Source organism: Uranotaenia lowii, unplaced genomic scaffold (genome assembly GCF_029784155.1).
Source record: "Uranotaenia lowii strain MFRU-FL unplaced genomic scaffold, ASM2978415v1 HiC_scaffold_6, whole genome shotgun sequence".
In the NCBI taxonomy this organism is placed as follows: domain Eukaryota; kingdom Metazoa; phylum Arthropoda; class Insecta; order Diptera; family Culicidae; genus Uranotaenia; species Uranotaenia lowii.
This window is the reverse complement of record NW_026598533.1, coordinates 154,586-166,500: the sequence shown is the minus strand read 5'-3', so window position 1 is coordinate 166,500 and position 11,915 is coordinate 154,586.

Below are 11,915 nucleotides of genomic sequence, written 5' to 3'. Positions count from 1 at the left end.
ACGTGTCTGAAGGCCAGAAATCGCATTTTAAAGTTGTGATCCCAAATTAAGCTCAGAATCGCTAAAAAACGCTTCTAAAGGCCAGAAATCGCATTTTAAAGTTGTGATCCCAAATTAAGCTCAGAATGCCCGAAAAACGCTTCTAAAGGCCAGAAATCGCATTTTAAAGTTGTGATCCCAAATTAAGCTCAGAATGCCCGAAAAACGCTTCTAAAGGCCAGAAATCGCATTTTAAAGTTGTGATCCCAAATTAAGCTCAGAATGCCCGAAAAACGTGTCTGAAGGCCAGAAATCGCATTTTAAAGTTGTGATCCCAAATTAAGCTCAGAATGCCCGAAAAACGCTTCTAAAGGCCAGAAATCGCATTTTAAAGTTGTGATCCCAAACTAAGCTCAGAATGCCCGAAAAACGCTTCTAAAGGCCAGAAATCGCATTTTAAAGTTGTGATCCCAAATTAAGCTCAGAATGCCCGAAAACCGCTTCTAAAGGCCAGAAATCGCATTTTAAAGTTGTGATCCCAAATTAAGCTCAGAATGCCCGAAAAACGCTTCTAAAGGCCAGAAATCGCATTTTAAAGTTGTGATCCCAAATTAAGCTCAGAATCGCTAAAAAAACGCTTCTAAAGGCCAGAAATCGCATTTTAAAGTTGTGATCCCAAATTAAGCTCAGAATCGCTAAAAAACGCTTCTAAAGGCCAGAAATCGCATTTTAAAGTTGTGATCCCAAATTAAGCTCAGAATCGCTAAAAAACGCTTCTAAAGGCCAGAAATCGCATTTTAAAGTTGTGATCCCAAATTAAGCTCAGAATCGCTAAAAAACGCTTCTAAAGGCCAGTAATCGCATTTTAAAGTTGTGATCCCAAATTAAGCTCAGAATGCCCGAAAAACGCTTCTGAAGGCCAGAAATCGCATTTTAAAGTTGTGATCCCAAATTAAGCTCAGAATGCCCGAAAAACGCTTCTGAAGGCCAGAAATCGCATTTTAAAATTGTGATCCCAAATTAAGCTCAGAATGCCCGAAAACCGCTTCTAAAGGCCAGAAATCGCATTTTAAAGTTGTGATCCCAAATTAAGCTCAGAATCGCTAAAAAACGCTTCTAAAGGCCAGAAATCGCATTTTAAAGTTGTGATCCCAAATTAAGCTCAGAATCGCTAAAAAACGCTTCTTAAGGCCAGAAATCGCATTTTAAAGTTGTGATCCCAAATTAAGCTCAGAATGCCCGAAAAACGCTTCTAAAGGCCAGAAATCGCATTTTAAAGTTGTGATCCCGAATTAAGCTCAGAATGCCCGAAAACCGCTTCTAAAGGCCAGAAATCGCATTTTAAAGTTGTGATCCCAAATTAAGCTCAGAATGCCCGAAAAACGCTTCTGAAGGCCAGAAATCGCATTTTAAAGTTGTGATCCCAAATTAAGCTCAGAATGCCCGAAAAACGCTTCTAAAGGCCAGAAATCGCATTTTAAAGTTGTGATTCCAAATTAAGCTCAGAATGGCCGAAAAACGCTTCTAAAGGCCAGAAATCACATTTTAAAGTTGTGATCCCAAATTAAGCTCAGAATGCCCGAAAAACGCTTCTAAAGACCAGAAATCGCATTTTAAAGTTGTGATCCCAAATTAAGCTCAGAATGCCCGAAAAACGCTTCTAAAGGCCAGAAATCGCATTTTAAAGTTGTGATCCCAAATTAAGCTCAGGATGCCCGAAAAACGCTTCTGAAGGCCAGAAATCGCCAGAAATCGCATTTTAAAGTTGTGATCCCAAATTAAGCTCAGAATCGCAAAAAACGCTTCTAAAGGCCAGAAATCGCATTTTAAAGTTGTGATCCCAAATTAAGCTCAGAATGCCCGAAAAACGCTTCAAAAGGCCAGAAATCGCATTTTAAAGTTGTGATCCCAAATTAAGCTCAGAATGCCCGAAAAACGCTTCTAAAGGCCAGAAATCGCATTTTAAAGTTGTGATCCCAAATTAAGCTCAGAATGCCCGAAAAACGCTTCTAAAGGCCAGAAATCGCATTTTAAAGTTGTGATCCCAAATTAAGCTCAGGATGCCCGAAAAACGCTTCTGAAGGCCAGAAATCGCCAGAAATTGCAAAGTTGTGATCCCAAATTAAGCTCAGAATGGCCGAAAAACGCTTCTAAAGGCCAGAAATCACATTTTAAAGTTGTGATCCCAAATTAAGCTCAGGATGCCCGAAAAACGCTTCAAAAGGCCAGAAATCGCATTTTAAAGTTGTGATCCCAAATTAAGCTCAGAATGCCCGAAAAACGCTTCTAAAGGCCAGAAATCGCATTTTAAAGTTGTGATCCCAAATTAAGCTCAGAATGCCCGAAAAACGCTTCTAAAGGCCAGAAATCGCATTTTAAAGTTGTGATCCCAAATTAAGCTCAGGATGCCCGAAAAACGCTTCTGAAGGCCAGAAATCGCCCGAAATTGCAAAGTTGTGATCCCAAATTAAGCTCAGAATCGCTAAAAAACGCTTCTAAAGGCCAGAAATCGCATTTTAAAGTTGTGATCCCAAATTAAGCTCAGAATGCCCGAAAAACGTGTCTGAAGGCCAGAAATCGCATTTTAAAGTTGTGATCCCAAATTAAGCTCAGAATGCCCGAAAACCGCTTCTAAAGGCCAGAAATCGCATTTTAAAGTTGTGATCCCAAATTAAGCTCAGAATCGCTAAAAAAACGCTTCTAAAGGCCAGAAATCGCATTTTAAAGTTGTGATCCCAAATTAAGCTCAGAATGCCCGAAAAACGCTTCTAAAGGCCAGAAATCGCATTTTAAAGTTGTGATCCCAAATTAAGCTCAGAATGCCCGAAAACCGCTTCTAAAGGCCAGAAATCGCATTTTAAAGTTGTGATCCCAAATTAAGCTCAGAATCGCTAAAAAAACGCTTCTAAAGGCCAGAAATCGCATTTTAAAGTTGTGATCCCAAATTAAGCTCAGAATGCCCGAAAAACGCTTCTAAAGGCCAGAAATCGCATTTTAAAGTTGTGATCCCAAATTAAGCTCAGAATCGCTAAAAAACGCTTCTAAAGGCCAGAAATCGCATTTTAAAGTTGTGATCCCAAATTAAGCTCAGAATGCCCGAAAAACGCTTCTGAAGGCCAGAAATCGCATTTTAAAGTTGTGATCCCAAATTAAGCTCAGAATGCCCGAAAACCGCTTCTAAAGGCCAGAAATCGCATTTTAAAGTTGTGATCCCAAATTAAGCTCAGAATCGCTAAAAAAACGCTTCTAAAGGCCAGAAATCGCATTTTAAAGTTGTGATCCCAAATTAAGCTCAGAATCGCTAAAAAACGCTTCTAAAGGCCAGAAATCGCATTTTAAAGTTGTGATCCCAAATTAAGCTCAGAATGCCCGAAAAACGCTTCTGAAGGCCAGAAATCGCATTTTAAAGTTGTGATCCCAAATTAAGCTCAGAATCGCTAAAAAAACGCTTCTAAAGGCCAGAAATCGCATTTTAAAGTTGTGATCCCAAATTAAGCTCAGAATGCCCGAAAAACTCTTCTTAAGGCCAGAAATCGCATTTTAAAGTTGTGATCCCAAATTAAGCTCAGAATGCCCGAAAAACGCTTCTAAAGGCCAGAAATCGCATTTTAAAGTTGTGATCCCAAATTAAGCTCAGAATCGCTAAAAAACGCTTCTAAAGGCCAGAAATCGCATTTTAAAGTTGTGATCCCAAATTAAGCTCAGAATGCCCGAAAAACGCTTCTAAAGGCCAGAAATCGCATTTTAAAGTTGTGATCCCAAATTAAGCTCAGAATGCCCGAAAAACGCTTCTGAAGGCCAGAAATCGCATTTTAAAGTTGTGATCCCAAATTAAGCTCAGAATGCCCGAAAACCGCTTCTAAAGGCCAGAAATCGCATTTTAAAGTTGTGATCCCAAATTAAGCTCAGAATGCCCGAAAAACGCTTCTAAAGGCCAGAAATCGCATTTTAAAGTTGTGATCCCAAATTAAGCTCAGAATGCCCGAAAACCGCTTCTAAAGGCCAGAAATCGCATTTTAAAGTTGTGATCCCAAATTAAGCTCAGAATGCCCGAAAAACGCTTCTGAAGGCCAGAAATCGCATTTTAAAGTTGTGATCCCAAATTAAGCTCAGAATGCCCGAAAAACGCTTCTGAAGGCCAGAAATCGCATTTTAAAGTTGTGATTCCAAATTAAGCTCAGAATGGCCGAAAAACGCTTCTAAAGGCCAGAAATCACATTTTAAAGTTGTGATCCCAAATTAAGCTCAGAATGCCCGAAAAACGCTTCTAAAGACCAGAAATCGCATTTTAAAGTTGTGATCCCAAATTAAGCTCAGAATGCCCGAAAAACGCTTCTAAAGGCCAGAAATCGCATTTTAAAGTTGTGATCCCCAATTAAGCTCAGGATGCCCGAAAAACGCTTCTGAAGGCCAGAAATCGCCAGAAATTGCAAAGTTGTGATCCCAAATTAAGCTCAGAATCGCAAAAAACGCTTCTAAAGGCCAGAAATCGCATTTTAAAGTTGTGATCCCAAATTAAGCTCAGAATGCCCGAAAAACGCTTCAAAAGGCCAGAAATCGCATTTTAAAGTTGTGATCCCAAATTAAGCTCAGAATCGCTAAAAAACGCTTCTAAAGGCCAGAAATCGCATTTTAAAGTTGTGATCCCAAATTAAGCTCAGAATGCCCGAAAAACGTGTCTGAAGGCCAGAAATCGCATTTTAAAGTTGTGATCCCAAATTAAGCTCAGAATGCCCGAAAAACGCTTCTAAAGGCCAGAAATCGCATTTTAAAGTTGTGATCCCAAATTAAGCTCAGGATGCCCGAAAAACGCTTCTGAAGGCCAGAAATCGCCAGAAATCGCATTTTAAAGTTGTGATCCCAAATTAAGCTCAGAATCGCAAAAAACGCTTCTAAAGGCCAGAAATCGCATTTTAAAGTTGTGATCCCAAATTAAGCTCAGAATCGCAAAAAACGCTTCTAAAGGCCAGAAATCGCATTTTAAAGTTGTGATCCCAAATTAAGCTCAGAATGCCCGAAAAACGCTTCAAAAGGCCAGAAATCGCATTTTAAAGTTGTGATCCCAAATTAAGCTCAGAATGCCCGAAAAACGCTTCTAAAGGCCAGAAATCGCATTTTAAAGTTGTGATCCCAAATTAAGCTCAGGATGCCCGAAAAACGCTTCTGAAGGCCAGAAATCGCCAGAAATCGCATTTTAAAGTTGTGATCCCAAATTAAGCTCAGAATCGCAAAAAACGCTTCTAAAGGCCAGAAATCGCATTTTAAAGTTGTGATCCCAAATTAAGCTCAGAATGCCCGAAAAACGCTTCAAAAGGCCAGAAATCGCATTTTAAAGTTGTGATCCCAAATTAAGCTCAGAATGCCCGAAAAACGCTTCTAAAGGCCAGAAATCGCATTTTAAAGTTGTGATCCCAAATTAAGCTCAGAATGCCCGAAAAACGCTTCTAAAGGCCAGAAATCGCATTTTAAAGTTGTGATCCCAAATTAAGCTCAGGATGCCCGAAAAACGCTTCTGAAGGCCAGAAATCGCCCGAAATTGCAAAGTTGTGATCCCAAATTAAGCTCAGAATCGCTAAAAAACGCTTCTAAAGGCCAGAAATCGCATTTTAAAGTTGTGATCCCAAATTAAGCTCAGAATGCCCGAAAAACGTGTCTGAAGGCCAGAAATCGCATTTTAAAGTTGTGATCCCAAATTAAGCTCAGAATGCCCGAAAACCGCTTCTAAAGGCCAGAAATCGCATTTTAAAGTTGTGATCCCAAATTAAGCTCAGAATCGCTAAAAAAACGCTTCTAAAGGCCAGAAATCGCATTTTAAAGTTGTGATCCCAAATTAAGCTCAGAATGCCCGAAAAACGCTTCTAAAGGCCAGAAATCGCATTTTAAAGTTGTGATCCCAAATTAAGCTCAGAATGCCCGAAAACCGCTTCTAAAGGCCAGAAATCGCATTTTAAAGTTGTGATCCCAAATTAAGCTCAGAATCGCTAAAAAAACGCTTCTAAAGGCCAGAAATCGCATTTTAAAGTTGTGATCCCAAATTAAGCTCAGAATGCCCGAAAAACGCTTCTAAAGGCCAGAAATCGCATTTTAAAGTTGTGATCCCAAATTAAGCTCAGAATCGCTAAAAAACGCTTCTAAAGGCCAGAAATCGCATTTTAAAGTTGTGATCCCAAATTAAGCTCAGAATGCCCGAAAAACGCTTCTGAAGGCCAGAAATCGCATTTTAAAGTTGTGATCCCAAATTAAGCTCAGAATGCCCGAAAACCGCTTCTAAAGGCCAGAAATCGCATTTTAAAGTTGTGATCCCAAATTAAGCTCAGAATCGCTAAAAAAACGCTTCTAAAGGCCAGAAATCGCATTTTAAAGTTGTGATCCCAAATTAAGCTCAGAATCGCTAAAAAACGCTTCTAAAGGCCAGAAATCGCATTTTAAAGTTGTGATCCCAAATTAAGCTCAGAATGCCCGAAAAACGCTTCTGAAGGCCAGAAATCGCATTTTAAAGTTGTGATCCCAAATTAAGCTCAGAATGCCCGAAAAACGCTTCTGAAGGCCAGAAATCGCATTTTAAAGTTGTGATTCCAAATTAAGCTCAGAATGGCCGAAAAACGCTTCTAAAGGCCAGAAATCACATTTTAAAGTTGTGATCCCAAATTAAGCTCAGAATGCCCGAAAAACGCTTCTAAAGACCAGAAATCGCATTTTAAAGTTGTGATCCCAAATTAAGCTCAGAATGCCCGAAAAACGCTTCTAAAGGCCAGAAATCGCATTTTAAAGTTGTGATCCCCAATTAAGCTCAGGATGCCCGAAAAACGCTTCTGAAGGCCAGAAATCGCCAGAAATTGCAAAGTTGTGATCCCAAATTAAGCTCAGAATCGCAAAAAACGCTTCTAAAGGCCAGAAATCGCATTTTAAAGTTGTGATCCCAAATTAAGCTCAGAATGCCCGAAAAACGCTTCAAAAGGCCAGAAATCGCATTTTAAAGTTGTGATCCCAAATTAAGCTCAGAATCGCTAAAAAACGCTTCTAAAGGCCAGAAATCGCATTTTAAAGTTGTGATCCCAAATTAAGCTCAGAATGCCCGAAAAACGTGTCTGAAGGCCAGAAATCGCATTTTAAAGTTGTGATCCCAAATTAAGCTCAGAATGCCCGAAAAACGCTTCTAAAGGCCAGAAATCGCATTTTAAAGTTGTGATCCCAAATTAAGCTCAGAATCGCTAAAAAACGCTTCTAAAGGCCAGAAATCGCATTTTAAAGTTGTGATCCCAAATTAAGCTCAGAATGCCCGAAAAACGCTTCTAAAGGCCAGAAATCGCATTTTAAAGTTGTGATCCCAAATTAAGCTCAGAATGCCCGAAAAACGCTTCTGAAGGCCAGAAATCGCATTTTAAAGTTGTGATCCCAAATTAAGCTCAGAATGCCCGAAAAACGCTTCTGAAGGCCAGAAATCGCATTTTAAAGTTGTGATCCCAAATTAAGCTCAGAATGCCCGAAAAACGCTTCTAAAGGCCAGAAATCGCATTTTAAAGTTGTGATCACAAATTAAGCTCAGAATGCCCGAAAAACGCTTCTGAAGGCCAGAAATCGCATTTTAAAGTTGTGATTCCAAATTAAGCTCAGAATGGCCGAAAAACGCTTCTGAAGGCCAGAAATCACATTTTAAAGTTGTGATCCCAAATTAAGCTCAGAATGCCCGAAAAACGCTTCTAAAGACCAGAAATCGCATTTTAAAGTTGTGATCCCAAATTAAGCTCAGAATGCCCGAAAAACGCTTCTAAAGGCCAGAAATCGCATTTTAAAGTTGTGATCCCCAATTAAGCTCAGGATGCCCGAAAAACGCTTCTGAAGGCCAGAAATCGCCAGAAATTGCAAAGTTGTGATCCCAAATTAAGCTCAGAATCGCAAAAAACGCTTCTAAAGGCCAGAAATCGCATTTTAAAGTTGTGATCCCAAATTAAGCTCAGAATGCCCGAAAAACGCTTCAAAAGGCCAGAAATCGCATTTTAAAGTTGTGATCCCAAATTAAGCTCAGAATCGCTAAAAAACGCTTCTAAAGGCCAGAAATCGCATTTTAAAGTTGTGATCCCAAATTAAGCTCAGAATGCCCGAAAAACGTGTCTGAAGGCCAGAAATCGCATTTTAAAGTTGTGATCCCAAATTAAGCTCAGAATGCCCGAAAAACGCTTCTAAAGGCCAGAAATCGCATTTTAAAGTTGTGATCCCAAATTAAGCTCAGAATCGCTAAAAAACGCTTCTAAAGGCCAGAAATCGCATTTTAAAGTTGTGATCCCAAATTAAGCTCAGAATCGCTAAAAAACGCTTCTTAAGGCCAGAAATCGCATTTTAAAGTTGTGATCCCAAATTAAGCTCAGAATGCCCGAAAAACGCTTCTAAAGGCCAGAAATCGCATTTTAAAGTTGTGATCCCGAATTAAGCTCAGAATCGCTAAAAAAACGCTTCTAAAGGCCAGAAATCGCATTTTAAAGTTGTGATCCCAAATTAAGCTCAGAATGCCCGAAAACCGCTTCTAAAGGCCAGAAATCGCATTTTAAAGTTGTGATCCCAATTTAAGCTCAGAATGCCCGAAAACCGCTTCTAAAGGCCAGAAATCGCATTTTAAAGTTGTGATCCCAAATTAAGCTCAGAATGCCCGAAAAACGCTTCTGAAGGCCAGAAATCGCATTTTAAAGTTGTGATCCCAAATTAAGCTCAGAATGCCCGAAAAACGCTTCTAAAGGCCAGAAATCGCATTTTAAAGTTGTGATTCCAAATTAAGCTCAGAATGGCCGAAAAACGCTTCTAAAGGCCAGAAATCACATTTTAAAGTTGTGATCCCAAATTAAGCTCAGAATGCCCGAAAAACGCTTCTAAAGACCAGAAATCGCATTTTAAAGTTGTGATCCCAAATTAAGCTCAGAATGCCCGAAAAACGCTTCTAAAGGCCAGAAATCGCATTTTAAAGTTGTGATCCCAAATTAAGCTCAGAATCGCTAAAAAACGCTTCTAAAGGCCAGAAATCGCATTTTAAAGTTGTGATCCCAAATTAAGCTCAGAATGCCCGAAAAACGCTTCAAAAGGCCAGAAATCGCATTTTAAAGTTGTGATCCCAAATTAAGCTCAGAATCGCTAAAAAACGCTTCTAAAGGCCAGAAATCGCATTTTAAAGTTGTGATCCCAAATTAAGCTCAGAATGCCCGAAAAACGCTTCTAAAGGCCAGAAATCGCATTTTAAAGTTTTGATCCCAAATTAAGCTCAGAATGCCCGAAAAACGCTTCTAAAGACCAGAAATCGCATTTTAAAGTTGTGATCCCAAATTAAGCTCAGAATGCCCGAAAAACGCTTCTAAAGGCCAGAAATCGCATTTTAAAGTTGTGATCCCCAATTAAGCTCAGGATGCCCGAAAAACGCTTCTGAAGGCCAGAAATCGCCAGAAATTGCAAAGTTGTGATCCCAAATTAAGCTCAGAATCGCAAAAAACGCTTCTAAAGGCCAGAAATCGCATTTTAAAGTTGTGATCCCAAATTAAGCTCAGAATGCCCGAAAAACGCTTCAAAAGGCCAGAAATCGCATTTTAAAGTTGTGATCCCAAATTAAGCTCAGAATCGCTAAAAAACGCTTCTAAAGGCCAGAAATCGCATTTTAAAGTTGTGATCCCAAATTAAGCTCAGAATGCCCGAAAAACGTGTCTGAAGGCCAGAAATCGCATTTTAAAGTTGTGATCCCAAATTAAGCTCAGAATGCCCGAAAAACGCTTCTAAAGGCCAGAAATCGCATTTTAAAGTTGTGATCCCAAATTAAGCTCAGAATCGCTAAAAAACGCTTCTAAAGGCCAGAAATCGCATTTTAAAGTTGTGATCCCAAATTAAGCTCAGAATCGCTAAAAAACGCTTCTTAAGGCCAGAAATCGCATTTTAAAGTTGTGATCCCAAATTAAGCTCAGAATGCCCGAAAAACGCTTCTAAAGGCCAGAAATCGCATTTTAAAGTTGTGATCCCGAATTAAGCTCAGAATCGCTAAAAAAACGCTTCTAAAGGCCAGAAATCGCATTTTAAAGTTGTGATCCCAAATTAAGCTCAGAATGCCCGAAAACCGCTTCTAAAGGCCAGAAATCGCATTTTAAAGTTGTGATCCCAATTTAAGCTCAGAATGCCCGAAAACCGCTTCTAAAGGCCAGAAATCGCATTTTAAAGTTGTGATCCCAAATTAAGCTCAGAATGCCCGAAAAACGCTTCTGAAGGCCAGAAATCGCATTTTAAAGTTGTGATCCCAAATTAAGCTCAGAATGCCCGAAAAACGCTTCTAAAGGCCAGAAATCGCATTTTAAAGTTGTGATTCCAAATTAAGCTCAGAATGGCCGAAAAACGCTTCTAAAGGCCAGAAATCACATTTTAAAGTTGTGATCCCAAATTAAGCTCAGAATGCCCGAAAAACGCTTCTAAAGACCAGAAATCGCATTTTAAAGTTGTGATCCCAAATTAAGCTCAGAATGCCCGAAAAACGCTTCTAAAGGCCAGAAATCGCATTTTAAAGTTGTGATCCCAAATTAAGCTCAGAATCGCTAAAAAACGCTTCTAAAGGCCAGAAATCGCATTTTAAAGTTGTGATCCCAAATTAAGCTCAGAATGCCCGAAAAACGCTTCAAAAGGCCAGAAATCGCATTTTAAAGTTGTGATCCCAAATTAAGCTCAGAATCGCTAAAAAACGCTTCTAAAGGCCAGAAATCGCATTTTAAAGTTGTGATCCCAAATTAAGCTCAGAATGCCCGAAAAACGCTTCTAAAGGCCAGAAATCGCATTTTAAAGTTGTGATCCCAAATTAAGCTCAGAATGCCCGAAAAACGCTTCTAAAGGCCAGAAATCGCATTTTAAAGTTGTGATCCCAAATTAAGCTCAGAATCGCTAAAAAACGCTTCTTAAGGCCAGAAATCGCATTTTAAAGTTGTGATCCCAAATTAAGCTCAGAATGCCCGAAAACCGCTTCTAAAGGCCAGAAATCGCATTTTAAAGTTGTGATCCCAAATTAAGCTCAGAATCGCTAAAAAAACGCTTCTAAAGGCCAGAAATCGCATTTTAAAGTTGTGATCCCAAATTAAGCTCAGAATCGCTAAAAAACGCTTCTGAAGGCCAGAAATCGCATTTTAAAGTTGTGATCCCAAATTAAGCTCAGAATGCCCGAAAAACGCTTCTAAAGGCCAGAAATCGCATTTTAAAGTTGTGATCCCAAATTAAGCTCAGAATGCCCGAAAAACGCTTCTGAAGGCCAGAAATCGCATTTTAAAGTTGTGATCCCAAATTAAGCTCAGAATGCCCGAAAAACGCTTCTGAAGGCCAGAAATCGCATTTTAAAGTTGTGATCCCAAATTAAGCTCAGAATGCCCGAAAACCGCTTCTAAAGGCCAGAAATCGCATTTTAAAGTTGTGATCCCAAATTAAGCTCAGAATCGCTAAAAAACGCTTCTAAAGGCCAGAAATCGCATTTTAAAGTTGTGATCCCAAATTAAGCTCAGAATGCCCGAAAACCGCTTCTAAAGGCCAGAAATCGCATTTTAAAGTTGTGATCCCAAATTAAGCTCAGAATGCCCGAAAAACGCTTCTGAAGGCCAGAAATCGCATTTTAAAGTTGTGATCCCAAATTAAGCTCAGAATCGCTAAAAAACGCTTCTAAAGGCCAGAAATCGCATTTTAAAGTTGTGATCCCAAATTAAGCTCAGAATGCCCGAAAACCGCTTCTAAAGGCCAGAAATCGCATTTTAAAGTTGTGATCCCAAATTAAGCTCAGAATGCCCGAAAACCGCTTCTAAAGGCCAGAAATCGCATTTTAAAGTTGTGATCCCAAATTAAGCTCAGAATCGCTAAAAAACGCTGCTAAAGGCCAGAAATCGCATTTTAAAGTTGTGATCCCAAATTAAGCTCAGAATGCCCGAAAACCGCTTCTAAAGGCC